The 27917-nt window shown below is 27.1% G+C and overlaps 8 pseudogenes; 2 read left to right on the top strand and 6 right to left on the bottom strand.

The window, feature by feature from the left end:
• Positions 1-1242: 1242 nt before the first annotated feature.
• On the bottom strand, positions 1243-3031 carry LOC131806287 (cytochrome c oxidase subunit 1-like; annotated as a pseudogene).
• Positions 3032-3059: 28 nt separating this feature from the next.
• LOC131807090 (NADH-ubiquinone oxidoreductase chain 2-like) lies at positions 3060-3985 on the bottom strand (annotated as a pseudogene).
• A 151-nt stretch (positions 3986-4136) lies between these two features.
• LOC131807089 (cytochrome c oxidase subunit 1-like) lies at positions 4137-5419 on the top strand (annotated as a pseudogene).
• Positions 5420-11313: 5894 nt separating this feature from the next.
• On the bottom strand, positions 11314-12449 carry LOC131806308 (cytochrome b-like; annotated as a pseudogene).
• A 3-nt stretch (positions 12450-12452) lies between these two features.
• On the bottom strand, positions 12453-16320 carry LOC131807088 (NADH-ubiquinone oxidoreductase chain 6-like; annotated as a pseudogene).
• A 904-nt stretch (positions 16321-17224) lies between these two features.
• Positions 17225-18410, top strand: LOC131807087 (NADH-ubiquinone oxidoreductase chain 5-like; annotated as a pseudogene).
• Positions 18411-18802: 392 nt separating this feature from the next.
• On the bottom strand, positions 18803-20200 carry LOC131806326 (cytochrome c oxidase subunit 3-like; annotated as a pseudogene).
• A 599-nt stretch (positions 20201-20799) lies between these two features.
• LOC131806286 (cytochrome c oxidase subunit 1-like) lies at positions 20800-22679 on the bottom strand (annotated as a pseudogene).
• Between the last annotated feature and the right edge of the window lie 5238 nt (positions 22680-27917).

Raw genomic sequence — 27917 nt, 5'->3', positions numbered from 1 at the left:
CAAGTCTTAAATTCCTTATGAAGTGTTAATAAAAAATAAAATAAAATAAATATTATTTAAAAAAATGTGGTATCGAGATGGTATAAGTCAGTATATTGATGGAATTATTAAAATTCCTAAAAAAGTTCTTAAACAATTTAATGAAAGATTAAAAATACTTGATGAAGGATCAAAAACAGAGAATAAATTTGTTATCATTTTAAATTTAATGACTTTGTTGAATGAGTTTTATTACTTAAATTTGATTTAGGTATTGAAGGAATATATGAATAGTAATTTATTACATTAAATATTACAGATGTAATTGAAAAAATAATAAATAAGCTTAATCAACCAATTGGTGCTATTTGAGGGATTAAAAAATATTAATAAATTAATAATTTTAGTTTGACAAACTAATGTTATATTTTTAACTAATTTTTTCATTAGAAGTAAGTGCTAATTTACTATAAAATGGTTTAAGAGACCAGTACTTGCTTTCAGTCATCTAATGAAGAATTATTTTTAGAAATTCGCTTAATAAAATAATTTACAGGAATACTTTCAATTACAATTGGTATAAAACTATGATTAGCTCCACAAATTTCTGAACATTGTCCATAAAATAAACCTGGTCGATTAATTAAGAAATTAGTTTGATTTAGACGACCAGGAGTACCATCAACCTTTACACCTAAAGTAGGAACAGTTCATGAATGAATTACATCAGCAGCAGTTACTAAAATTCGAATTTGAGAATTTATTGGTAAAACTACACGATTATCTACATCTAATAAGAGGAATCCCTCTACTTTTAATTCATTTGTAGGAATTATATAAGAATCAAATTCAACATTATTAAAATCTGAAATTTCCTAACTTCAGTATCATTGATGACCAATAGCCTTTAAAGTTACTGATGGTTCATTAATTTCATCTAATAAGTATACTAATCGTAAAGAAGGGAAAGCAATGAATAATAGAATAATTGCAGGTAAAATAGTTCAAATAATTTTAATTGTTTGTCCATGTAATAAATAACGATTAACATATTTGTTAAAAAATAATGTAAACATTAAATATCCGACTAATACTGTAATTCTTACTAAAATTATTAATGCATGATCATGAAAAAAATTAATTGTTCTATTAATGGAGAAGAACTATCTTGTAAACCTAAATTTGCTCATGTTGACATTAGTTTCTAATAAAAGTAAAATACTTTATATATGGAGCTTAAATCCATTGCACTAATCTGCCATATTAGAAATTGGTTAGTAAAGGCAATTCATTATATCTGTGTTCAGCAGGTGGAGTATTTTGTAATCATTCAATTGATGAATTTAATTGAATTGGGAAAATTACTTGTCGTTGAGATACAAAACTTTATCAGATAATATAGAATAAATATAAAATTCCTAATAATGAAATTGTTGAACCGATTGTTGAAATTACATTACAGGATAATCAGAATATCGTCGAGGTATTCCAGCTAATCCTAAGAAATGTTGAGGGAAGAATGTTAAATTTACTCCAATAAATATAATAACAAATTGACTTTTTAAAAGCTTATTATTTAGAGTTAATCCAGTAAATAGAGGATATCAATGTACAAATCCTGCTGTAATAGCAAATACAGCTCCTATAGAAAGTACATAATGGAAATGAGCAACTACATAATATGTATCATGTAAAATAATATCAACAGATGAGTTAGCTAATACTACTCCTGTTAAACCTCCTACAGTAAATAAGAATACGAATCCTAAAGCTCATAAAATAGCTGGAGAATAAGTTAATTGAGTTCCGTATAATGTAGCTAATCAACTAAAAATTTTAATTCCAGTAGGTACAGCAATAATTATTGTAGCTCAAGGGAAGTAAGCTCGAGTATCAACGTCTATTCCTACAGTGAATATATGATGAGCTCATACAATAAATCCTAAAAGTCCAATTGCTAATATAGCATAAATTATTCTTAAAGAACCGAATGTTACCTTCTTTCCTGATTCTTGACTAATAATATGAGAAATTATTCCAAATCCAGGTAAAATTAAAATATAAACTTCTGGATGACCAAAGAATCAGAATAAATGTTGATAAAGAATTGGATCACCTCCTCCAGCTGGATCAAAGAATGAAGTATTTAAATTTCGATCAGTTAATAGTATAGTAATAGCTCCAGCAAGAACAGGAAGAGATAATAATAATAATGCAGTAATTACAAGTGATCATACAAATAAAGGTATTCGATCAAATGTAATTCCTGTTGATCGTATGTTAATTACAGTTGTAATGAAATTTACTGCTCCTAAAATTGAAGAAATTCCTGCTAAGTGAAGAGAGAAAATAGCTAAATCAACTGAAGCTCCACCATGAGAAATAATTGATGATAAATGTGGATAAACAGTTCAACCTGTTCCAGCTCCCTTTTCTACTATACTTCTTACTAATAATAGAGTTAATGCAGGAGGTAATAATCAAAAACTTATATTATTCATTCGAGGGAATGCTATATCGGGAGCTCCTAATATTAAAGGAACTAATCAATTTCCAAACCCTACAATTATAATAGGTATTACTATAAAGAAAATTGTAATAAAAGCATGAGCTGTTACAATAACATTATAAATTTGATCATCTCCAATTAGAGCACCAGGGTGTCCTAATTCAGCTCGAATCAAAATTCTTAATGATGTTCCTACTATACCAGATCATGCTCCAAAGATAAAATATAAAGTACCAATATCTTTATGATTAGTAGAAAATAACCATTGTTGCGATTAAATGGCTGAAGTTTAGGCAATAGATTGTAAATTTATTTATGAGAATTTTTCTCTTTAATCAATTAGCTTTATAGTCAATAATGACATTAGACTGCAATTCTAAAGGAGTAATAAATTTACTAAGGCTTAAAAGATTATTCTTATATTGATAGCTTTGAAGGCTATTAGTTTATTTAACTTAAAGCCTTAAAAAAAGAAATATAAGGAAGAAGTTAAAAATAACCCAAAAGTTGAAATATAGGAAAAAGTTAGTAAAAGCTTTATATTTGAAGACTTATAATATGAAAATGTTATTCAACTATTTTCATAATAGTTTAATATAAAAGCACTATAACATAATCGGATATAAAAATATAAAGTAATTAATGTAATGTTATAGCTAAAGATTGAATTACATATATTTTTGGTAAGAATCCTAAAAATGGAAGTAATCCTCCTAATGAAAGATGATTAAAAAATAGAAAAAATTTAATTCTTTTTTCATGAAAAAATAAAGAAAATAATTGATTAATATAAGAAATTTTAAACATATTAAATATTAACACTATTGAAAATGTTAAAAATGTATAAAATAAAAAATATACTAATCAAATATTTCTATTATATATTGCAGCTAATATTCATCCTAAATGATTAATTGAAGAATTAGCTATTAATTTACGTAAAGAAGTTTGATTTAAACCTCCTAATGAACCAATTAAATTTGATAAAATAATTCTGATAATAATTAATGGCTTAAAAATTACATAAGAAATTAATATTAACGGAGCAATTTTTTGTCAAGTTATTAGAATTAATGCATTAATTCATGATAATCCTTCTATTACATTAGAAAATCAAAAATGGAAAGGAGCAGAACCTCTTTTTAATAATAAAGAAGAAAGAATAATTATTTCTATTAAAATTTGCATTATTTTTACCAGTTTTAAGTAAAAATAAAATTACTGCAAATAAAAATACAGAAGAAGCTAGTGCTTGAGATAAAAAGTACTTTAAAGATGCTTCTGTAGGTATTAATTTTTTAGGGGGATAAAAGCTAACAAATTAACTTCTAAACCTATTCAGGCTCCTATTCAAGAGTTTGCTGAAATTGCAATTAAAGATCCTATTATTAAAATAGTTAAAAGTATAATTTTTGATGAATTATTAAAAATTAAAAAGAAAAGGATTAGAACCTTTATAAATGGAGTATGAGCCCAGTAGCTTAAATAGCTTATCATTTTTATAATGAATATATTTTGGTGTACGATGCACAAAAGTTTTTGATACTTTTAGAAATAGTTTAATTCTATTAAATATAATGAATGTAATATTAATTACATAATTTACCCTATCAAGGTAACCCTTTTATCAGGCAATTCATTCAATGGAATGAGGCTCTTTTTTTTCTCTATTTATACATAATTTTTGAGAAAAATGTATAATTTTTTTTATTTATTATTCAATCTATATGATTAAAAATAGTAATTTTTAGATTTTAAGTATTAATATATATGGATATTTTTTTTTTAAATGAGTAATATATATATATATATATATATATATATATATATATATATATATATATATATATATATATATATATATATATATATATATATATATATATATATATATATATATATATATATATATATATATATATTAGCAATTGGACTCATATATTCACTGTAGGAATAGACGTTGATACTCGAGCTTACTTCACTTCACCTACAATAATTATTGCTGTACCTACTGGAATTAAAATTTTTAGTTGATTAGCTACATTATACGGAACTCAATTAACTTATTCTCCAGCTATTTTATGAGCTTTAGGATTCGTATTCTTATTTACTGTAGGAGGTTTAACAGGAGTAGTATTAGCTAACTCATCTGTTGATATTATTTTACATGATACATATTATGTAGTTGCTCATTTCCATTATGTACTTTCTATAGGAGCTGTATTTACTATTATAGCAGGATTTGCACACTGATATCCTCTATTTACTGGATTAACTCTAAATAATAAGCTTTTAGAAAGTCAATTTGTTTTATATTTATTGGAGTGAATTTAACATTCTTCCCTCAACATTTCTTAGGATTAGCCGGAATACCTCGACGATATTCTGATTATCCTTATGCTTATACAGCATGAAATGTAATTTCAACAATCGGTTCAACAATTTCATTATTAGGAATTTTATATTTATTCTATATTATCTGAGAAAGTTTAGTATCTCAACGACAAGTAATTTTCCCAATTCAATTAAATTCATCAATTGAATGATTACAAAATACTCCACCTGCTGAACACAGATATAATGAATTGCCTTTACTAACTAATTTCTAATATGGCAGATTAGTGCAATGGATTTAAGCTCCATATATAAAGTATTTTACTTTTATTAGAAACTAATGTCAACATGAGCAAATTTAGGTTTACAAGATAGTTCTTCTCCATTAATAGAACAATTAATTTTTTTCATGATCATGCATTAATAATTTTAGTAAGAATTACAGTATTAGTCGGATATTTAATGTTTACATTATTTTTTAACAAATATGTTAATCGTTATTTATTACATGGACAAACAATTGAAATTATTTGAACTATTTTACCTGCAATTATTTTATTATTCATTGCTTTCCCTTCTTTACGATTATTATACTTATTAGATGAAATTAATGAACCATCAGTAACTTTAAAGGCTATTTGTCATCAATGATACTGAAGTTATGAATATTCAGATTTTAATAAGGTTGAATTTGATTCTTACATAATTACCAGTAGATGGATTCCGTTTATTAGATGTAGATAATCGAGTAGTTTTACCAATATTCGAAATATATATACATATATATATATATATATATATATATATATATATATATATATATATATATATATATATATATATATATATATATATATATATATATATATAAAAGAGGAAAATGTATGTTTGTTTGTTTGTTTGTAATTTATGAACTCGAAAAGCGCTGAATACATTTTACTGAAAATTTCCATATATACTGCGACATCTCAGTATCGGACTCATCAGTATCGGAGGTACCTCCCAAAAATTTAGATTTTATATGCACATATCTATTGATTGGTTGAAGATACAGTCTCCAAATTTGGAATACGTAACGGAATTTGGAACAAAAATAAGTTTGCCAAATTATATTGTAATCGGTTCAGATTTGGATATAGCTCATTTGATGCCTCAAACACAATATGAATGTTCAATTCCAATGAAATTTGGAATCTGTGACGGGATTTAATCCGAAAATAAATTTGTCAAATTATATTGAAATCGGTTCACATTTGGATATAGCTCCCATATATATTTTTGCCCGATTTCAAGCATTTGATGCACCAAACACGCTATGTATCCCCAATTTCAATGAAATTTGAAACGTGTGATGGATTTTATCTAAAAAATTGATTTCCCAAATTATATTGAAATCGGTTCAGATTTGGATATAGCTCCCATATACATTTTCGGCCGACTTCATGTATTTGGTGGACCAAACACGACATGTATTTCCAATTGTAATGAAATTTAAAATAAGTAACGGAATTGGGAGCCAAAATGAATTTATCAAATTAAATTGAAATCGGTTCAGATTTGGATATAGCTCCCATATATATTTTCGACCGATTTCATGTATTTGATGCACCAAACACGCTATGTATCTCTAATTTCAATGAAATTTGGAATGTGTAGCGGAAATTAAAACAAATATACATTTGTCAAATTATATTAAAATCGGTTCAGTTGTGGATATAGCTCTCATATATATTTTCGACCGATTTCATGTATTTTATGCACCATACACGATATGTATATTCGATTCCAAAGAAATTTGGAATATGTAACGGGATTTTGATTAGAAAATAAATTAGTCAAATTATATTAAAATCGGTTCAGATTTGGATATAGCTCCCATATATATTTTCCGCCGATTTCACATATTTGATGCACAAAACACGATACGTATTTCCGATTCCAACGAAATTCGGCATGAGTGGCTAAATTTGGTACAAAAATAAATTTGACAAATTATATTCAAATACGCTCAGATGTGATTATAGCTCCCAAATATATACTCAGCCGATTTCACATATTTGATGCACCCAAAGCGAGAGAGACAAAATCTGGCACCAGCAAAAATTGCCAAATTATATTGAAATCAGTTGAGGTTTGGATATAGCTAACATATATATTTCGGCCGATTTCATACATATTATGCACCAAACACGATATATATGACCGATTCCAATGAAATTCAGAATGTGTGGTGGAATTTGGTTATAATAATAAATGTGATAAATTAATTGGAAATTAGTTAAGATTTGGATATAGCTCCCATATATTCTCGGCCGATTTCACATATTTGACGCACCAATTTCAATGAATTATGAAAGGTGTGGCGGAGTTTGGTGTGAAAGTAATTTTTTTAAAATTATATTTAAATCGGATCAGATTGGGATATGATTTTAATAAGAACCATTGGCCCACAACGCCTTAGGCTAACACTAAAAAACAACTAAACAATTTATTTGAAATACGCTTATTACGGCGAAGTATGTTGCTATCTCGAATTCACTAATTGCAATAGAAAAACCACTCTACTTAAAAAAATTGCAGTTTCCTGCACGCTTGGTATTTGCTATGAAATAAATAAATCCAAAGGACAAACCCTCCGTATATGCATGTCATGTTACTGCTTTTGTAATGATTTTGTTTATTAACGCATTAAATTAGTGCAATATTTTTTTTTAATTTTTAAATTTGTTTTTCTTTATCCAACATATATTCGTAAATAAAATTTTGAATGCATATAAAATCAAAAGGGGTAGCGAAGCACACCGGGTTCAGCTAGTATATATAAATAATCTAAAAATTTAAAAATCTAAAAATTTAATTTTGATTTATTTTTATAAAATATAATTAAATTTTATATTTATAAAACATTTGTTTACTATATTTAATTATTTATTAAATTATTATATTTAAAAATTTTTTTTATTTTTTTTTTTTATAATTAATTATTAAAATGTAATTATATTAGGGGATATAATTGTTTTTTTTTAATGTTAAAAATAACACTTATTTTATAATACTATAAATATTTTATAAAATTATATAGGGGTATATTTATATAAAATATTAATAATAAATAAATTTATTATTTAATAAAATTATAAATATGATTAATTAATTGAATCAAAATTTGCGTGAGTAATTAGCAATTTTATATTATTTAATAACATTAATTATTAATAATTCTAATTTTTATGTTTTAATTTAAATTTTTAAATTTTAAGTAATTTTATAAATTTTTATAAATTAAGTTTAAAGTTTTATTTTAGCTTAAAAATTTATTATTAGTTTAATTTATATGTAAATTTTTGTATGAATTTTTATTTATTTTAATAATAAATAAATTAATTTATATTCGCAGTAATTAGTATTATTAATTAGAGAAATCTAGAAATAGTTATATTAAAGAGTATTGGCTAAATTTGTGCCAGCAGCCGCGGTTATACGAATAATGCAAATAAATTTTTTCAGTAAAAGTTAAATTGTTTAATTTAAAATAAAATATAATTTATTAGGTGAAATTTTTAAATTATAAATTGTTTTTTAAATAATTAATTGAAGCTTAAAAGTTTTAATAATAAATTAGGATTAGATACCCTATTATTTAAAATGTAAAAGGAGTTACTTAGGTGGTAGTAGTTATGTTCTTGAAACTTAAAAAATTTGGCGGTATTTTAGTCTATTCAGAGGAACTTGTTCTGTAATCGATAATCCACGATGGACCTTACTTAAATTTGTTTAGTTTATATACCGTCGTTATTAGAATATTTTATAAGAATGTTAATTTTCAATAAATTTATTTAAACGAATATAAATTTGAAATGTTTATTGAAGGTGGATATGATAGTAAAATTATAAAGATTAATAATTTGATTTTAGCTCTAAAATATGTACACATCGCCCGTCACTCTTATTACTAAGATAAGATAAGTCGTAACATAGTATATGTACTGGAAAGTGTATCTAGAATGCAATTTAAAGCTTATTCAGTAAAGCATTTCATTTACATTGAAAAGATTTTTGTGCAAATCAATATAAATTGATTAAATTTTATTTATTAATTTTTATTGTTTCTTAACTATTTTATTAAAAATAATTATAAAATGATTATGTTTTAGTATTTTATAAAGAAAAAATAAATTTAATTATTGTGAAAGAAAATTGAAATAATTTGAAAAAATATTATTTTAAAGGAAAATTTTAATTTATTGTACCTTGTGTATCAGGGTTTATCAAATAAAAATTAAATATTTAATTTTCTCGATTTTAAAAGAGTTAATATATTATGAAAGTTAATGTGGCAAAATTATTTTTTATAATATATTAGAAATGAAATGTTATTCGTTTTTAAAAGTATCTAGTTCTTTAAGAAATAATTTAATTTAGAAATTTTATAGTATTTAGTTAGTTAAATTAACTAATAAATTATTAAATTTTAATATTTTATGGGATAAGCTGTAAAATAAATTATTAAAAATATTTGAATAATATAATAAATATAGATTTAGAAATAGTTATTATTAATAAAAGTGTTATAATTTATTTTATAAATGTTAATTATTTATTTAAATTTTAATTTTTTATTAAAGTATTCATTTCAATTTTAAAAATGAAGTAATAATGATAATATTAGTATATATTTATGTATAAATAAGTTTATATGAAAAGTTTTTATAAAGAACTCGGCAAAATTAATGTTCGCCTGTTTAACAAAAACATGTCTTTTTGAATTATTTAAAAAGTCTAACCTGACCACTGAATTATTTTAAAGGCCGCGGTATCCTAACTGTGCAAAGGTAGCATAATCATTAGTCTTTTAATTGAAGGCTGGTATGAATGGTTGGACGAGATATTAACTGTTTCATAAAAATTTATAATAGAATTTTATTTTTTAGTCAAAAAGCTAAAATAAATGTAAAAGACGAGAAGACCCTATAAATCTTTATATTTAGGTAATTACAATTTTGTGGATTTTTTTTGTTGTGATTGCTGATAATATTTTATTGGGGTGATATTAAAATTTAAAAAACTTTTAATTAATTAAATCATTAATTTATGAATAATTGATCCGTTATTAACGATTAAAAATTTGAGTTACTTTAGGGATAACAGCGTAATTTTTTTGGAGAGTTCATATCGATAAAAAAGATTGCGACCTCGATGTTGGATTAAGAGATATATTTTGGTGTAGCCGCTAAAATGTTAAGTCTGTTCGACTTTTAAATTCTTACATGATCTGAGTTCAAACCGGTGTAAGCCAGGTTGGTTTCTATCTTTAAAAAATTAAAATATTTCAGTACGAAAGGACCTAATATTTGATAAATTATTATTTTTATAATTGAATATAATTAATTTACTATTTTGGCAGATTAGTGCAATAAATTTAGAATTTATATATGTAATTTATATTACAAATAGTACATGTTTTATTTAGAAAATTTATTATTTATTATTGGTAGTTTATTATTTGTAATTTGTGTTTTAGTAAGAGTTGCATCTTTGACACTTTTAGAACGAAAGGTATTTGGTTATATTTAGATTCGTAAGGGACCTAATAAGGTAGGAATTATAGGAATTCCTCAACCTTTTTGTGATGCAATAAAATTATTTACTAAAGAACAAACTTATCCTTTATTATCAAATTACATTTCTTATTATTTTTCTCCTATTTTTTCATTATTTTTATCTTTATTGGTATGAATATGTATACCTTAATTTATTAAATTATTTTCTTTTAATTTAGGTTTATTATTTTTTTATGTTGAACAAGTTTAGGAATATATACTGTAATAATTGCTGGTTGATCTTCAAATTCTAATTATGCTTTATTAGGAGGTTTACGAGCTGTTGCTCAAATTATTTCTTGTGAAGTAAGATTAGCTTTAGTATTATTAAGTTTTATTTTTTTAATTGGAGGTTATAATATATATATATATATTATAAGTATCAATTATTTATTTGATTTTTATTTTTAATATTTCCAATAGCATAAGTTAGATTTAGAATTTCATTAGCTGAAACAAATCGTACACCTTTTGATTTTGCTGAAGGTGAGTCGGAATTAGTTTCTGGATTTAATATTGAATATAGAAGAGGAGGATTTGCATTAATTTTTTTAGCTGAATATGCAAGTATTTTATTTATAAGAATATTATTTTGTGTAATATTTTTAGGATGTGATGTGTTTTCTTTTTCTTTTTATTTAAAGTTAACATTTGTTTCTTTTATATTTATTTGAGTTCGTGGAACTTTACCTCGATTCCGTTATGATAAATTAATATATTTAGCTTGAAAAAGATTTATACCTTTTTCGTTAAATTTATTATTATTTTTTGTAGGATTTAAGATTTTTTTATTATATTTATTATAGTGAATTTTATTTAGTAAAAAGTTAATAGAAAATTAATTTTCTATCTTATGTTTTCAAAACATATGCTTATTTCAAGCTCAATAACTAATTTAATAAATTATCCCATCACTTTGTTACTAAAGGATTAAATAAGAAATAAGAGAAATAAACTACTGTTAAAATTTGACCAACTAAAACATAAGAAGCTTCAACTGGTCGAGCACCAATTCATGTTAATAAAATAACTGTAACTACTATTGTTCAGAATATAATTTTATTAATTGGATAAAATTGGATTCCTCGGAACTTTCTTAAGTGATAGAAAGGTAGAATTGCTAAAATTGCAATTGATAGAACTAATGCAATTACTCCTCCTAACTTATTTGGAATAGATCGAAGAATAGCATAAGCAAATAAAAAGTATCATACAGGTTGAATATGAACAGGTGTAACTAAAGGATTAGCAGGGATAAAATTATCTGGATCTCCTAATAAGTATGGATTAATTAATACTAGTAACATTAAAATTATTGTTATAATAATAAATCCAACAATATCCTTATAAGTAAAATAAGGATGGAAAGGAATTTTATCAATTTTAGAATTTAATCCAATAGGATTATTTGAACCTGTTTCATGTAAAAATAATAAATGAATTATTGTTATTGCTAATACAATAAAAGGTAAAATAAAGTGGAAAGTAAAAAATCGAGTTAAAGTTGCATTGTCTACAGCAAATCCTCCTCAAACTCATTGTACTAAATCAATTCCTAAATAAGGAATAGCTGATAATAAATTAGTAATAACTGTTGCTCCTCAGAAAGATATTTGTCCTCAAGGAAGAACATATCCTATAAAAGCTGTTCCTATAACTAAGAATAAAATAATTACTCCTACTAGTCAAGTTGGTGTATATAAATATGATCCTTAATATATTCCTCGTCCTACATGTAGGTAAATGCAAATAAAGAAAAATGATGCACCATTAGCATGTAAAGTTCGTAATAATCAACCATAATTAACGTCTCGACAAATATGATTTACTCTATTAAATGCTAAATTAATATCTGCTGTATAATGTATAGCAAGAAATAATCCAGTTAAAATTTGAATAATTAAACATAAACCTAATAATGATCCGAAATTTCATCATGATGAAATATTACTTGGAGCAGGTAGGTCTACTAGTACATTATTTGCAATACTTAAAATTGGATGTTAAAGTCGTAAAGGTTTGTTCATTAGTTAATTAAATATTGGCCGTAAAGGTCCCTTAAATAAATTAGTAAATTTTAATACTGCAATTAGTGTAATTAATAAATAATTTATTAATAAAATTGTTAATAAATTAGTTGGATAATTATATAATTTGTTTAAAGAAAGAGAATTTTCTATTATATATAATGTGACCATTTATATTTTTCGTCAGAGCGGGACGCCTGCGGAATTTTGTAAAAAAAAATATGCATTTAAAAACAAATTTTATTCAAAAACGGAGAGAATTTGTCAGCAGAGCAAATTAGTTTTAAAATATCGGGTCTAGTTTTCAAGTAGGAATGGAGCTGATTACATTGTTTGTTGATGTTAGTCTTAGTAATTAAAATAGCTTTTTAAACTTTCACACTTAACTGCGTTTTTTCACTTGTCCATATTTTATTCATTAGGGAAAAAACTCTTTCGACAGGTGCGTTACTTCCAGGCATTCATAAAACATACTCAACAATTGTGCGAAAGTTTGTGCAGTTGAGATTATTAGCACGGAAGTGTTTAAACAGCTCCACCCAACGGTCTTCAGTAGCAACATTCTCATCGTTCCAGCTTTTGATTTTTTCAACTGTGACGTAACTGGAAATAAGCGAAAACTCATCGAACACCTCCGTATCTTGGCTACTGCTAAGAAATCGTTGTGTGATCAGCAAATCCGTCACATTCTGTACGTCTTCCCAAGTAGGGACTTTTCTCAAATTTGACCATTCAAATACTGCTAGATGTGCATTGAACTGGCACCACTGTTCCAAGTATTCTTTACTTGTCTTATAAAAATCCGCTGCCGCAGTTTCACATTCTGCTCATCAACAGCAACGTCAGTTTTTTGTAATTTTACCAGTAGATTGCGGACGGAATGAGGAAGGAAAATCGAATTCTCTTTAAGTTCTAAGTTATCTCGGAGACGATTAATTTCATTCGCAGACTCTATTGCGGACAAGTTTTGTCCCTCGATTTTCAACACGGCTTGATGAAAAATCGCTGTCTGTGCGTGCAAAAAATATAACCACAATTCAGAGCTGGGATTTTCGAAAAACGTTTTTAAAATAGTAGGGCATTTATCTATGCTCAGAAAATAGGTTTTCAAAGGCTGAAACATTTTTAAAATTCTCTCAAGCGCCGGCATTAAAGCAAGCCACCTTGTTTTACTGTAGCCCAACAGTTTCTGATACTCTGTGTCGGTGGAATCACAGAACTCTTTCAGAACTTCTACCCGAATGCTGTAGATGTAGAAGAATGAATAAATTTTCACAATGATGCATTCGAAGTCAACAGGGAGACAATCTGCGGCTGTTTTGATAGCATTATGAATTATATGGGCTCCACACCCAATCCCAATGAGCTGCCTTCCGACGGATAGGTTCAATTTCGCGTAAACATTATTTATCCCTTTTCTATTCTTTCCTCCGAAGTTGCAGTTTGTATTGTCTGCACAAAATGCCACAATTTTCTTATTCAAATCATTGCAAGATAATACTTCTTTCAAATAATCCACAATTATATCAGATGATTCGCCTGGCTGCTTTTGAAACTCTAAAATCCTGACTCTCACGCCTTCGTATGGTACAAAATAGCGAACTAAAACAGGGAATAATTTTATTGATTGGAAGCATCGGTTAATAAAGATATGCAGTGGGCTTCGTGAAGGTGTTCTTTCAATTCGTCCATCGCCATAGGTGCCAGCACATTTACAACTATAGCTTGTGATTTTGTACGGGCACATCTAAATTTTTGCTCAAAACATATTTGTATTAGATTTGAAGCACAGTCATTCGAACGAAAACTGTGGTTTTCTTGCACTGTGTGGTACGCCCACGCACCCTCCGCTGCAGCTATATCCAAGTCTTTGGAAGTCGCCAAATTTGTTCTTTTAAAAAAAGAAAGCATTGACGAGCTTGAAGCGGCAGCTTGATCAGAAAGCTTGTGTTCTTCCGATTTTAAATGCTTCTCAATATCACTGGCACCACCATGTCCAACACTAAAATCAGTACGACATTTTTCACACGTAACGTCTGATTCACCACTTCTTTGTTTTATAAATGGATACTTATTTCGCAAAGAAATGTTAAAAGTACACTTGCGTTTAGGCATTATTGTAATGTTACAATCACTAACATTGAAAAAAATTGTTTGACTTTGCTCGCCTTCTCCGACTCCGCGATGAAAAGATACCAGAACAATTTAGAGCGTCTATGCTTAGGGTACTGACAGAGTGACAGAAACCTTTTCTGTTTTTATAAGCATTTGGTGATTTCCCTTGTTATGCTGGAGTTAATGTCAACGCCGTCGACGACGCCGAAAAAGTTGAAACAGATTGAACTTTTTCGGCGTCGAATTTCTTACGGCGTTAAGATTAACTGCTCTCATAAAATTTCATACGATTCAATTTTTTTGACATTTGACGCCGTCGACGACGTCGACATTAACTCCAGCATTAGCATTACAAAATCTTTCGAGTTAATTTTAATGTTAATGTTGCTTGAAAAAAACTATGCAAATAAATTATATGTTCACGGGGAAAAAATAACTCATGTATTTTTCATCAATATCAATATCCAGTATTTTCGAAAGCGGGATATTTTTGCTCTCGCTGGGGACAGCGGGACAGATAACCTCAAAGCGGGACTGTCCCGCCCAAAGCGGGACGTATGGTCACGTTAATTATATATGAATTTAAATTAGAAATTGATTGAATTTCTATATTAGAATAATTTAATAGAATTCTTTTGTCAATAAAATATAATGTAATAAATATAATAAAGAAAATAGAAACTGATGAAATTAAAATTTTTGAAGAAATTGTAAATATTTTATGAATAGAACTAGTATTCCTCCTAAAAATACTAAAAATAAAATATAAGAAAATCAAAATGTTATAGTTATTAATCCTGAAATTACTGAAACTAAAATAGTTTGAATAAGTAAGGTTAATCCTATAGCTAATGGATGTTTAATATTTATAATAATAAAATTAAAAATATATAAAAGAGTTATTAAAATTCATTGTATAATATCAAGAAATAGTTTAATTAAAATATTAATTTTGGGGATTAATGATAAAGAAATTTCTTTTTTCTTGAAGTTCTAAAAGAGTAACTCTTATTTTTGGTTTACAAGACCAATGTTTTTATTAAACTATTAAAACTTATGTTAATAATTTTAAATTGATGTTTACCTATTTTATTTATTATAGGAGTATTTACTTTTGTTTCTAATCGAAAGCATTTATTATCTATATTATTAAGATTAGAATATATTGTTTTAAGATTATTTCTTTTATTATTTGTACATTTAAATATATACAATTATGAAAATTTTTTTAGAATAATATTTTTAACTTTTAGAGTATGTGAAGGTGCCTTAGGTCTTTCAATTTTAGTTTCAATAATTCGTACACATGGAAATGATTATTTTCAAAGATTTAATGTATTACAATGTTAAAAATTATTTTTATAGTTTTATTTTTATTTCCTTTATGTTTTATTAAAAATTCATATTGAATGGTTCAAAGTTTTTTATTTTTTATTTCTTTTATTTTTATTTTAATAAATATATATTCAAATTATTGTATATCAATTTCTTATATATTTGGTTCAGATATAATTTCTTATGGATTCATTTTATTAAGATTGTGAATTGTTTCTTTAATATTCAGTTGCTCATATAGGAATTGTTTTAGCTGGGTTAATAACTATAACATATATAGGAATATGTGGTTCTTATACTTTAATAATTACTCATGGATTATGTTCTTCTGGATTATTTTGTTTAGCAAATATTTCTTATGAACGATTAGGATGACGAAGTTTATTAATTAATAAGGGTTTATTAAGTATTATACCTTCATTGGCTTTATGATTATTTTTATTAAGTTTTGCTAATATAGCAGCTCCTCCTACTTTAAATTTATTAGGAGAAATTTCTTTAATTAATAGAATTGTTAGTTGATCTTGATTAACAATATTAATATTATCTTTATTGTCTTTTTAGAGCTGTTTATACGTTATATTTATATGCTTATAGACAACATGGAAAGTTATTTTCTGGAGTTTATTCTTTTAGAGGAGGAAAGATTCGAGAATATTTACTATTATTTTTACATTGATTTCCTTTAAATTTATTAATTTTAAAGGGGGATATATGTATGTCATTATTATAATTATTTAAATAGTTTAATAAAAATATTGATTTGTGGTGTCAATGATAAGATAAAAGTCTTTTTAAATCGAGAAATATTTATCAATTTGTTCAATTAGATTCATTACTTTATTTTTTTAGACTTTTGTCATTTACTATAGGATTAATTTTTATTATAAATGATTTTACAATTTTTATTGAATGAGAAGTTGTTTCTATAAATTCTTTAATAATTGTAATAACAATTTTATTAGATTGAATAAGATTAATTTTTATATCTTTTGTATTAATAATTTCTTCTTTAGAAAGGAATATATAGAAAGAGATTATAAGATTAATCGATTCATTATATTAGTATTAATATTTGTAACTTCAATAATATTATTAATTATTAGTCCAAATTTAATTAGAATTTTATTAGGTTGAGATGGATTAGGATTAGTTTCTTATTGTTTAGTAATCTATTTTAAAAATATTAAGTCATATAATGCTGGTATATTAACTGCTTTATCAAATCGAATTGGATCGGATTGGATTGATGTAGCTTTATTATTAGCAATTGCTTGAATATTCAATTATGGTAGTTGAAATTATATATTTTTTATTTAGATGTAATGCAGTCTGATAGAGAAATATTAATTGTTGGATTATTAGTGATATTAGCTGCAATAACAAAAAGTGCACAAATTCCATTTTCTTCTTGATTACCAGCTGCAATAGCAGCTCCTACTCCAGTGTCGGCTTTAGTTCATTCTTCAACTTTAGTAACAGCTGGAGTTTATTTATGAATTCGATTTAATATTGTATTAAGAACAATTATTGTCAGGTTTAACAATATTTATAGCTGGATTGGGTGCTAATTATGAGTTTGATTTAAAGAAGATTATTGCTTTATTTACTTTAAGACAATTAGGTTTAATAATAAAAATTTTATCTATAGGTTATTATAAAGTAGCTTTTTTCATTTATTAACTCATGCTTTATTTAAGGCTTTATTATTTATGTGTGCAGGAGCAATTATTCATAATATAAATAATAATCAAGATATTCGTTTAATGGGAAGCTTAAGATTAATAATGCCATTAACTTCTTCTTGTTTTAATGTTGCAAATATAGCATTATGTGGTATACCATTTTGAGCAGGATTTTATTCAAAGGATTTAATTTTGGAAATAGTATCATTTTCTTATATAAATTTATTTTCTTTTTTTTATATTTTTTTTCAACAGGTTTAACAGTATGTTATTCTTTTCGATTAGTTTATTATTCAATAACTTGAGATTCTAATTTTTCTTCTTTAAATATACTTAATGATGAAGGTTGAGTAATATTAAAGAGTATAATAGGTTTATTAATTTTAAGAATTGTAGGAGGAAGTATATTAAGTTGATTAATGTTTCCTACTCCGGAAGTTATTATTTTACCTTTAAATTTAAAGTTATTGACTTTATTTGTATGTATTATTGGTGGTTTAATAGGTTATTTAATTTCTAATGTATCTTTATTTTTTATAAATAAGGCTTTAAGAAATTATAATTTCTCTTATTTTTTAGGTTCAATATGATTTATACCTTATATTTCTACTTATGGAATTATTAATTATCCTTTAATTTTATGTAAAATAAGGATTAAATCATTTGATCAAGGTTGATCTGAATATTTTGGGGGTCAACAACTTTATTACAATTTAATTAAAAATTCTCAGTTAAATCAAATATTACAAAATAATAATTTAAAAATTTATTTATTAAGTTTTATTTTTTGAATTGTAATTTTATACATATATATAATTTGTTTCTATTCAAATAGCTTATATTTAGAGTATGACACTGAAGATGTTAGGGAGATTAATTAATCTTTGAATATACTGAATTATTTTTAGTAATTTATGAAATAACATTATTTAATTTTACAATGAAAATGTAATGTTTTTATTAAACTATATAAATAGAAGTATAAATGGAATTTAACCATTAAAAGAAAAAAGTTAGCAGATTTTACTTGAACATCATACTTCCTTAATTGGAGTTTATAACTCAATTCTATCATTAACAGTGATAAGCCGCTTTTTGGGTAAATGTACCTAAGATTAGGTCGAAACTAATTGCAATATATCGCTTCATATTCAAGGTAGATTGAAAATTCAATACTTTTTGAATGCAAATCAAATGTTATAATTAACTACAACCCTATTTAGTTTGATCAATTTAATATTCCTTGATTTCATTCATGATAAAGTCCTAATAATAGAATCAAAATAAGTATAATAGACGTAATTGTTCAGCATATAATATTTGAAAATTTAATAATTAAAATAATTGGTAAAATTAATGCAATTTCTACGTCAAAAATTAAAAAAATAATAGTAATTAAAAAAATCGAAGAGAAAAAGGTATACGAGATGATGATTTTGGGTCAAATCCACATTCGAATGGTGAAGCTTTTTCACGATCTACAATTGTTTTTTTAGATAAAATTGAAGCTAAAAGTATTATAGAAATTAATAGAAGGATTGAACTAATTGTTAAAATTAAGAAAATTATCTATACTATTAATAATAGACCATATGATTGGAAGTCAAATATACTTTTTATACTATATAGATAATAAATTATCCTCCTCATCAGTAAATAGATATATAAAGGAATAATCAAACAATATCAACAAAATGTCAATATCAAGCAGCAGCATCAAATCCAAAGTGGTGATTTTTTGAAAAATGGTTATTTAAATGTCGACCTAAACAAACAATTAAAAAAGTTGTTCCAATTAATACATGAAGACCATGAAATCCTGTTGCTATAAAGAAAGTAGAACCGTAAACTGAATCTGCAATTGTGAATGGGGCTTCAATATATTCATAAGCTTGAAGAATTGTGAAGTAGATCCCTAATAGTACTGTAAAAAATAATCCTTGTGTATTTTGTAAATGATTAAATGATGATTAAACTATGATGAGCTCAAGTTACAGTAATTCTAAAAGAATAAATAAAATTATTCCTCATCGTAAACCTGTAGTAATAGAAAGTGTATGAAGACCTTGATATGTTCCTTCTCGAGAAACATCTCGTCATCATTGGTATACAGTTAAAATTGTAATAACATTTCCTAATAAGAATAATGAATTATCATATTGATGAAATCATTTTACTATTCCTGCAACTGTTGTTATAGCTCCAATTGATGCTGTTAATGGTCATGGACTATAATCTACTAAATGAAATGGGTGATTTGAATGTGTTGACATTAATTAACTTCTCTAGAATATAATGTTCTTAGAACAGCAAATACATATGATTGAATTATTGCAACTGCTGATTCTAAAACTAATAATGCAATTTGTGTAATAATTAAAAAACTAAGTAATACTATAGATAAATAAGGACCTGTATTTCCTAAAAGAGTAAGAAGTAGATGTCCAGCAATTATATTAGCTGGTAATCGAACAGCTAAAGTTCCTGGTCGAATTACATTACTAATAGTTTCAATGCATACTATAAATGTTATTAAAATAGCTGGAGTTCCTTGAGGAACTAAATGAGCAAATATATGTTGAGTATTGTTAATTCATCCATATAATATAAAACATAATCATAAAGGAAGAGCTAGAGTTAGTGTTAAAGTTAAATGACTTGTGCTTGTAAAAATATATGGAAATAATCCTATAAAATTATAGAAAATAATGAAACGAAAATAAATGTACAACCGTTTGCTCCTATTGGGCCAAGTAAAGTCTTAAATTCCTTATGAAGTGTTAATAAAATATTATTTCAAAAAATGTGGTATCGAGATGGTATAAGTCAGTATATTGATGGAATTATTAAAATTCCTAAAAAAGTTCTTAAACAATTTAATGAAAGATTAAAAATACTTGATGAAGGGTCAGAAACAGAGAATAAATTTGTTATCATTTTAAGTTAAATGACTTTGTTGAATGAGTTTTAAAATTTAAATTAATAATTTTAGTTTGACAAACTAATGTTATATTTTTAACTAATTTTTTCATTAGAAGTAAGTGCTAATTTACTATAAAATGGTTTAAGAGACCAGTACTTGCTTTCAGTCATCTAATGAAGAATTATTTTTAGAAATTCACTTAATAAAATAATTTACAGGAATACTTCCAATTACAATTGGTATAGAACTATGATTAGCTCCACAAATTTCTGAACATTGTCCATAAAATAAACCTGGTCGATTAATTAAGAAATTAGTTTGATTTAGACGACCAGGAGTACCATCAACCTTTACACCTAAAGCAGGAACAGTTCATGAATGAATTACATCAGCAGCAGTTACTAAAATTAGAATTTGAGAATTTATTGGTAAAACTACTCGATTATCTACATCTAATAAACGGAATCCATCTACTGGTAATTATTTGTAGGAATTATATAAGAATCAAATTCAACATTATTAAAATCTGAATATTCATAACTTCAGTATCATTGATGACCAATAGCCTTTAAAGTTACTGATGGTTCATTAATTTCATCTAATAAGTTTAATAATCGTAAAGAAGGGAAAGCAATGAATAATAAAATAATTGCAGGTAAAATAGTTCAAATAATTTCAATTGTTTGTCCATGTAATAAATAACGATTAACATATTTGTAAAAAAATAATGTAAACATTAAATATCCGACTAATACTGTAATTATTACTAAAATTATTAATGCATGATCATAAAAAAAATTAATTGTTCTATTAATGGAGAAGAACTATCTTGTAAACCTAAATTTGCTCATGTTGACATTAGTTTCTAATAAAAGTAAAATACTTTATATATGGAGCTTAAATCCATTGCACTAATCTGCCATATTAGAAATTAGTTAGTAAAGGCAATTCATTATATCTGTGTTCAGCAGGTGGAGTATTTTGTAATCATTCAATTGATGAATTTAATTGAATTGGGAAAATTACTTGTCGTTGAGATACTAAACTTTCTCAGATAATATAGAATAAATATAAAAATCCTAATAATGAAATTGTTGAACCGATTGTTGAAATTATATTTAATTCTGTATAAGCATCAGGATAATCAGAATATCGTCGAGGTATTCCGGCTAATCCTAAGAAATGTTGAGGGAAGAATGTTAAATTTACTCCAATAAATATAATAACAAATTGACTTTTTAAAAGCTTATTATTTAGAGTTAATCCAGTAAATAGAGGATATCAATGTACAAATCCTGCTATAATAGCAAATACAGCTCCTATAGAAAGTACATAATGGAAATGAGCAACTACATAATATGTATCATGTAAAATAATATCAACAGATGAGTTAGCTAATACTACTCCTGTTAAACCTCCTACAGTAAATAAGAATACGAATCCTAAAGCTCATAAAATAGCTGGAGAATAAGTTAATTGAGTTCCGTATAATGTAGCTAATCAACTAAAAATTTTAATTCCAGTAGGTACAGCAATAATTATTGTAGGTGAAGTGAAGTAAGCTCGAGTATCAACGTCTATTCCTACAGTGAATATATGATGAGCTCATACAATAAATCCTAAAAGTCCAATTGCTAATATAGCATAAATTATTCCTAAAGAACCGAATGTTTCCTTCTTTCCTGATTCTTGACTAATAATATGAGAAATTATTCCAAATCCAGGTAAAATTAAAATATAAACTTCTGGATGACCAAAGAATCAGAATAAATGTTGATAAAGAATTGGATCACCTCCTCCAGCTGGATCAAAGAATGAAGTATTTAAATTTCGATCAGTTAATAGAATAGTAATAGCTCCAGCAAGAACAGGATAAGATAATAATAATAATAATGCAGTAATTACAACTGATCATACAAATAAAGGTATTCGATCAGATGTAATTCCTGTTGATCGTATGTTAATTACAGTTGTAATAAAATTTACTGCTCCTAAAATTGAAGAAATTCCTGCTAAGTGAAGAGAGAAAATAGCTAAATCAACTGAAGCTCCACCATGAGAAATAATTGATGATAAATGTGATAAACAGTTCAACCTGTTCCAGCTCCCTTTTCTACTATACTTCTTACTAATAATAGAGTTAATGCAGGAGGTAATAATCAAAAACTTATATTATTCATTCGAGGGAATGCTATATCGGGAGCTCCTAATATTAAAGGAACTAATCAATTTCCAAACCCTACAATTATAATAGGTATTACTATAAAGAAAATTGTAATAAAAGCATGAGCTGTTACAATAACATTATAAATTTGATCATCTCCAATTAGAGCACCAGGGTGTCCTAATTCAGCTCGAATCAAAATTCTTAATGATGTTCCTACTATACCAGATCATGCTCCAAAGATAAAATATAAAGTACCAATATCTTTATGATTAGTAGAAAATAACCATTGTTGCGATTAAATGGCTGAAGTTTAGGCAATAGATTGTAAATTTATTTATGAGAATTTTTCTCTTTAATCAATTAGCTTTATAGTCAATAATGACATTAGACTGCAATTCTAAAGGAGTAATAAATTTACTAAGGCTTAAAAGATTATTCTTATATTGATAGCTTTGAAGGCTATTAGTTTATTTAACTTAAAGCCTTAAAAAAGAAATATAAGGAAGAAGTTAAAAATAACCCAAAAGTTGAAATATAAGAAAAAGTTAGTAAAAGCTTTATATTTGAAGACTTATAATATGAAAATGTTATTCAACCAATATAAAAGCACTATAACATAATCGGATATAAAAATATAAAGTAATTAATGTTATTATTACTATAAAAGTTAATAAAAATAATTGATTATTTATAGTTAAAGATTGAATTAAAAATATTTTTGGTAAGAATCCTAAAAATGGAGTTAATTCTCCTAAAGAAAGAAGATTAAAAAATAGGAAAAATTTAATTCTTTTTTCATGAAAAAATAAAGAAAATAAATGATTAATATAAGAAATTTTAAACATATTAAATATTAACACTATTGAAAATGTTAAAAATGTTGTGGATGTACCGCTTAATGGGGACTATACCAAAACGTAGACCTATGCATACAATGTTTCGCCACACGAACTAGGACCCATTATGACCCACAAATACCAATTTTTAGACTAATCAGTAAAAAAATGTGGCAAAAACCATCAAAATACCGAATATTGGGAGGTACCGTTATATGGGGCTATACCAAATCGTTGACCCATGCATGCAATGTTTCGCCACCGGAGCTGGAACCCATTATGACCAACAAATACTAATGTTTAGACAAATTCGTGAAAAAATGTGGCAAAAATAATATATAATAATATGTATATACATTATACATGCAATGTTTTGTTTATTATACATGCAATGTTTTGCCACACGCACAAGGACCCGCTATGACCTACAAATACCAATTTTCAGATAAATCCGTTAAAAAAATGTGGCATAAATCATCAAAATACCGAATATCGGGAGGTACCGTTATATGGGGACTATACCAGAACGTGAACCGATATATCTCATTTTCAATACCAACCATCCTAGACACAATACAAATTGCTCTGCTAAATTTACGTCAAATAATGTGGGCTATATCGGGATTTCAACAGACAGACAGACGGACATCGTTAAATCGACTTAGAATTTTAAGCTGATTATAAATATATATACTTTGTGGGGTCTACGACGAATATTTAAGGATGTTACAAACGGAATGACAAAGTTAATATACCCTCCTTTCCAAGGTGGAGGGTATAATAAACCATGAAGATAACCAAAAATAAATAATTAACAATAACCAGCAACTCAATGAGCAGACAAAAATTCAAAACACATCTTATATATCGATAGCACAAGTAAAATTAAACAATTTATTAAGTTTTGGGCCACTTGTTCTAATAATACCCTTTAAGTCTAGAAACGGGTTAAGTGTCAATAGATGACTTGGAGGAGAGTGTGGTGTATTTTTTTATTTGTGAGTTATATTCGTCTGCATAAACGAATTTTTGTATCAAATAATGCAAGTTCGTTTTCCATCATGGATTTCAGCTGATGTAAGATTTTTCCATGAGGTGCGAAGATGTTGCCTATTTGCTCCAGTATTTTCCAGAGTTTTAGAGTATGTGATCGATAAAATTTAGCTAGAGCGTAGACATATTTTTTAAATTTTTTATCTTTGCTATTTTTAACAACTTTTTTCCAATTCATCTGAGTTATTGACTTCAACTGATCATCCCGGACAAATTTGTATAGCCAGATTTGTTGCAATATTAGCTTGTTGCAATTTTAGCTTACGACGACCACATGTGCCAGCGATCTATATGGGTCAAACAATTTAACTAAAGTTGATTATTTTTTTTTATTTCTATTTAAGGTGGTGTGAAATAAAAATAATCGTTTGAGATAATCTATCGAATTTTAAACGTCTTAGTGGAAGCCAATTGTCTAGCCAATTGAGTGGTGTAAATGTTCATGTGGAATATCGTGTATTATTTTTCTGCATTTCATGAGTACCGAGTCTAAAGCGGCAGTTAATTCCTTTCGGTCATTGGTTGATTCCTCTTCAGTGTGGGCGCCAGCTAATATACCATCAACAAATTCAAATTGTTCAAAATTATATTTGCGACTCTAAGATAGAACCTTTGACACAATCTGTTAATTTAAGAAGAGTTCCAGTGCTAAATATGGTGCGCAGTTAACTCCAAATGCAACTGTTGGCAGCTCATAATCCTCTACTAAGTCTTCAGGAGACTGTCTAATGAGTATTCGTTGATATTTTGTTTGCTTTATGCATTGAAGGCATATTTGAAGAATCTCCATTTTAAGATTTGCAATTCAAAATTCTGTTGAAGAATGGGTTCAGGAAATAACATGTCATTGAGATTTGTTTTGTTTGATGAAGGAAAATAAGGGTTAAATACGACTCTTAGATTCGTTGTGAATCGATCGGGTTTAATCACAGCGTTATGTAGTAGATAATAAATTGACACTATCTATTTCGTTTGGATTGATTTTTCGTGTATGACCAAGATCTAAGTATTCAAGTATTAAGAAGTCGTATTGTTCTTTTGTCTCGTGTGTTTTCATTCTACAGAATTGAGCTAGAGCGATGTTTCGTGAATTCCCTAAATCTTCGCATTTTTTGAATGGGAGAGTCACCACATATCTTCCATCCTTGTTCCGTATTGTTACTTCAGTATAAATGTGTTCCCAAGTTAGTCTTATTCCGACGGTAACGTTATTTTAGGAGTTCCAAGTGTGAATATTAATGGTTGTATGACCAACATAAAATTTCGGGTCAGTCAGTTCTAATGATGTTACATCTCGAAGTTGTGGTTTATCTATGTTTTGTGGTGGTAAACATGAAGGTAAGGTCTTCATAGCTAGAGCCCAATCTTTAAGTTTAAAGCTAGGGTCGAATTTGGATCTCATAGTTAAAAAAGCAAACTTTTATTGAAGTTCTTGGAAACAAATTGGTTTAAGCCAGTGACATAAACTAAGTTGTTCCGTGTAGATAACGTCATGATCCTGGATTGTGATCCTGTGTCTATTAGAGCTGGGACCTCGTAAAGTTGTCCCTCGGTTTCAATTTGTACTATTGCTGTGAAATGTAGTGTTCCACCAGATTGTCGCTCACTAATTTGCTTATCTTGGAGGGTCAAAGTGGTAATAGAGCGGCAGCACTGGTTCTGGATTGTGCTTCCACTCGAGCTATATATTATGCTCTTTTGACCCATGCAGAGTCCAAATACATGCATCAGGTTGGGTTATTGAAAACATTGAAATGTAATCAAGAAAATCGTTGGCGCAGTTTAAGAATTTACAGCTTAAAATTTTATCCATTTTAAAAGATAAGCGTTAACCTCTACGAAATTTTGTTGCATTACAAAAAGCCTAATGGAAAGGACTATCTGTGATTAAGATTTAAACTTTTACCCAAATTTAAAATAAAGATAAGATTTCTTCTTCGCTTGTTGTCGACAAGAATGGTAATATCTTGTTGTTTTGACTCAAATTATATAATTGAAAAATGCTAAAAATCTACTTTATATTTGACGCCGAGAAAATGTCAACTTTTTGCCAAAATGAGCAAACCAAAGAAAATTCAATTCGTTCAAAGGAGCGTGATTACAACTGACAGACCAAAAGAAATCACTTAATCCACTTAGAATTTACACTGAACACGAATATATATACTTTGTTAGCTCTGACATAAGTATTTCGAGGAGTTACAAACGAAATGACAAAGTTAATATACCCTCCATAGTATAGTGGAAGATATAAAAAAGAAGTCGCCAAGGCTTATGATTTCTTCTGGAGTCCCATATTAAGAAAGTTCTCAAAGCCGACATTGACGAAATCGACAAACTCCTAAAAGTTGTAAATTTTCATCATAGATTACAACGAGGATTGAATGAAAACTGTGGTTCGTGTTAGCCAGTATGGGACATACCCAGAGAAGAAAATTTCAAGCCCCGGCTACTTTCAACAAGTATCCAATTACGGCCGAATGCCGGCTATTTACAAAAAGTATCAAATTTAGAAAACTTTGGTTCGCGTTAGCCGGTATGGGACATACCCAGAGTAGAAAATCTTATTTTTATTAATTTCAAAAGAAAAGAAAACTTTAGTTCGCGTGGCAAGTGCTTGGACCTTTCTATACCGATTCACGAGCGATATCGGCTGTTGAAAAATGAAAGGTTCAGAAGGAGCACATAACGCCGCTCCAATTAAAAAGTGACCGGGTGTTAAAGAAACTAATTTCTGAGGATCGTCCGAGATAGGACAAAGAGGTCGCGAATTGAGACAAGATTCTATTCGCGCTAACGAAAATGTTGCCTCCCTCCCAGCCTCCCAGAGTCCACCCATGTGAGGAGCACCGGCTGGAATAAATTTCGACGAGAGACCTTTGGGCGCAAGAACACCCGAGGCTGATTTAGAGCTATCCCGAAGGAACTGAATGAAATCTTTGCGAATCTTGCGAGAAGCTCCTACAAAATTTGTGCCTTTATCAGAAAATATCGTACTTGGACAACCTCGACGAGCAATAAATCGATGTAAAGCTTTCATGAAATTAGCAGTAGACAAATCCGATACGGCCTCCAAATGAATGGCCTTCGTCGAAAAGCAAACAAAAACCCAAACGTATCCTTTCGTAATTTTGCAAGCCCGACCAGTAAACGATTTTACTCAAAAACGATTTTACTTCAGAAGGACCAGCAAAGTCTACACCAGTTGTAGTAAACGCCGTGTCTATTATTGTCCTTTCCGGTGGAAGAGCTGTCATAATTTGAGTATTATGACGCTTTTTATCGAATATACAAACTTTGCAGTTACGAACAACTGCACGTATCATATTTTTTGCTCTTGGAATCCAATATTCC

This window comes from Musca domestica, unplaced genomic scaffold (genome assembly GCF_030504385.1).
Source record: "Musca domestica strain aabys unplaced genomic scaffold, Musca_domestica.polishedcontigs.V.1.1 11, whole genome shotgun sequence".
Taxonomy (NCBI): Eukaryota; Metazoa; Arthropoda; class Insecta; order Diptera; family Muscidae; genus Musca; species Musca domestica.
The sequence above is the reverse complement of the archived record's forward strand: the minus strand, read 5'-3'. Positions and strand labels throughout refer to the sequence as shown.